Source organism: Chlorocebus sabaeus, chromosome 13 (genome assembly GCF_047675955.1).
Source record: "Chlorocebus sabaeus isolate Y175 chromosome 13, mChlSab1.0.hap1, whole genome shotgun sequence".
NCBI classification, from domain to species: domain Eukaryota; kingdom Metazoa; phylum Chordata; class Mammalia; order Primates; family Cercopithecidae; genus Chlorocebus; species Chlorocebus sabaeus.
In genome coordinates, this window is record NC_132916.1 from 38,190,461 (window position 1) to 38,193,485 (window position 3,025).

The following is a 3,025-nucleotide window of genomic DNA, read 5'->3' on the forward strand; positions in this document are numbered from 1 at the left end:
CAGGATAATCTTGATCTCTTGACCTCATGATCTGCCACCTCGGCCTCCCAAGGTGCTGGGATTACAGGCATGAACCACCGCGCCTGGCCTTATTTAAACTTTTGAGATAATAAAACAATACAGGAGTGGGAACCCTTGTGACATTTTTTTCTTATTTTGGTTAACAAGATCATTAACACTTTATAAACTTTATACATGTGGCACACTGTAAGGTTTAAAGAATAAAATAAGCAAGATAGCTCCCTAAAACATTTGAAATAAGAAATAGCACATTATAATAACTTTTATAGGCACAAAATTCCTTACGTTTTGAGCAAGTTGAAATTCAACCCTCATTATTCACAAGGACTCCAAGTTAGCCAGTTTACAAACCAGCATGGGCACCCTACAAATGGCTCTTTCTTACTAAGGAGTTCTCGGGATAAACGTGTTTACACTTTGAACAGTCACGTAGATATCATACAGATGGTGATTGGATATCACTATTCGGTGAAATTGCTTGCCTTCCTTCATGATTTCTTCAGCCTTTTGTTTGTTTGTTTGTTTGTTTGAGATGGAGTCTCGCTCTGTCGCCCAGGCTAGAGTGCAGTGGCGCCATCTCGGCTCACTGCAAGGTCCGCCTCCCAGGTTCGAGCAATTCTCCTGCTGCGACTATAGGCGTCTGCCACCACGCCTGGCTAATTTTTGTATTTTTAGTAGAGACAGGGTTTCGCCATGTTGGCCAGGCTGGTCTCGAACTCATGACCTCAAGTGATTCACCCGCCTCGGCCTCCCAAAGTGCGGGAATTACAAGCATGAGTCACCGCACCCGGCCCAGACTTTTTTTCAGTAGACAAAAGATTTTCTAAAAAGTCTGAATCTTCCAAGTGTAGCTCATCAATTGGAAAAAGCTGGAGCCTCCCGTCAGCAGTTAACAAGGTGATGGGCATTCATCTTTCCTATCCTTCTTTTTTTTTTTTTTTTTTTTTTTTTTTGAGACAGAGTCTGGCTCTGTCACCCAGGCTGGAGTGCAGTGGCCGGATCTCTGCTCACCGCAAGCTCCTCCTCCTGGGTTTACGCCATTCTCCTGCCTCAGCCTCCGGAGTAGCTGGGACTACAGGCGCCCGCCACCTCGCCCGGCTAGTTTTTTGTACTTTTTAGTAGAAACGGGGTTTCACCGTGTTAGCCAGGATGGTCTCGATCTCCTGACCTCGTGATCCGCCCGTCTCGGCCTCCCAAAGTGCTGGGATTACAGGCTTGAGCCACCGCGCCCGGCATCTTTCCTATCCTTCTAATGCACCATCCAAACAAAATTTGTGCAAGTCAGGGAGAGAGGCCAAGTTTTCAAGTCTTCTTATTTCGTAGAACTGTGAGGGTGCCAACCACATTTCTTTTGATAAGAAACTCAGCTGCAACTGACAGAGATGACCACTGGCAGCCCACCACCTTGGCCAAGTCAGGGTAAACCGGCAGCGGCTCAAGGAGGCAACGCAGTGAGGAGGCCACGCGGGAGTGACGAGTGACGGCAGGCATGAAAGGTGTGAGCCAGGCACTCCCGTCCTGCAGCACCCAGATGTCGGGCGTGCAGTCAAGTTGCAGACACAGCCACAGGAAGGAGTGCAGGTCTCGGTGCAGGCAGGCTGGCCCCTAGGCAGCTTGAGGACCAGGCCAGGCCTTGGCGCAGGCCAGTCGGGGAGGCCCTGGGCCAAAGCAGCAGCATGGCCACCTCTTCCAAGCAGCATTCGCTTTTAAGATGCCAATCTATCAGTACTTTAAGATTTCAAAGTGAAAATATTCATAGTTTTCTGGTCAAAATAAAAATTCCAAATGTTCCCTGGGCCAAAAAATGTACAAATGCAAATTAAAAGCACAATGAGATATCACCTCACACTTGTTAGAATGGCTATTATAAAAAAGACAAAAGATAAGTGTTGATGAAGACGTGGAAAAAAACGAATCCTTGCACACTGTTGGTAGGAATGTAAATTCGTACAGTCATTATAGAAAACAATATGGATGTTCCTTAAGAAAATTAAAATAGAACTACCATATGGTCTGCAATTCCACTACTAGATATGTATCCAAAGGAGATGAAACCCATGTGTTGAAGAGATATCTGCACCCCTGTTTGTTGCAGCATTACAGGAGCAAGCTAAGAAATCAACCTGAGTGGCCATCAACAGATGAATGGATAAAGAAAATGTGGTACGTAAACACAATGGAATACTATTCAGCCATGAAAAAACGAGGAAATTCTGTTTTATGTTACAGCGTGGGTTAACCTGGAGGACATTATGTTAGGTAAAAGGCACAGAACGACAATACTGTATAATCTCACTCGTGTGTGGAATCTAAGCAAGTTGAACTCAAAGAAGAAAAGAGTAGAATGGTGTTTATCTGAGGCTCGAGCTATTGGATGTGACAAGGAGGTGAGGTTGGGCAAAACCGAAATTTCAGTTACACAGGAGGAATATGTTCAAGGGATCTAGTGCACAACATCATGACTATAGTTAATGGTATGTTACATTTTTGAAAAATGCTAAGAGAGTGGATGTTATATGTTCTCACCACAAAAATGATAACTCTGTAAGTTAATGTCTATGTCAATTAGATAGACTTAGTCATTCCACAATGCATATATACTTTAAAAATCATGCTGTACATGATAAATGCATACCATTTTATCTGTCTATTAAAAAAATAAAACAATGTATGAAAGGTATATATTTCCCTGACTAAATCTTAAGTTTCTTACTCACCTCTGAGCTCCTTGAGGGTGGAAATGTGTCCTAGTTATGCTGACATCCCTGATGCCTTGCAGGGTATTGACTGCAGAAGAAAGGAAGAAAAGGAAGGAAAGGAAACTTCTGTCAGTTATGAAGAATTAATGTAATAGAAAGGAAACACTTCAAACAAGAGTGGGAGATCATGGCAGAGAGTGATCCTTTAAATGCTGGAGCCAGTTTCCTCTTTCTTCCTCCAATATGTTCCTTTTTTGTTTCTTGAGACCAAGTCTTACTCTGTCACCCAGGCTGGAGTGCAGTGG

General features: G+C 43.7%; 1 pseudogene; it reads right to left on the minus strand.

Moving 5' to 3' along the window:
* Positions 1-385: 385 nt before the first annotated feature.
* LOC119625206 (acyl-coenzyme A diphosphatase NUDT19-like) lies at positions 386-1,807 on the minus strand (annotated as a pseudogene).
* Positions 1,808-3,025: the final 1,218 nt, after the last annotated feature.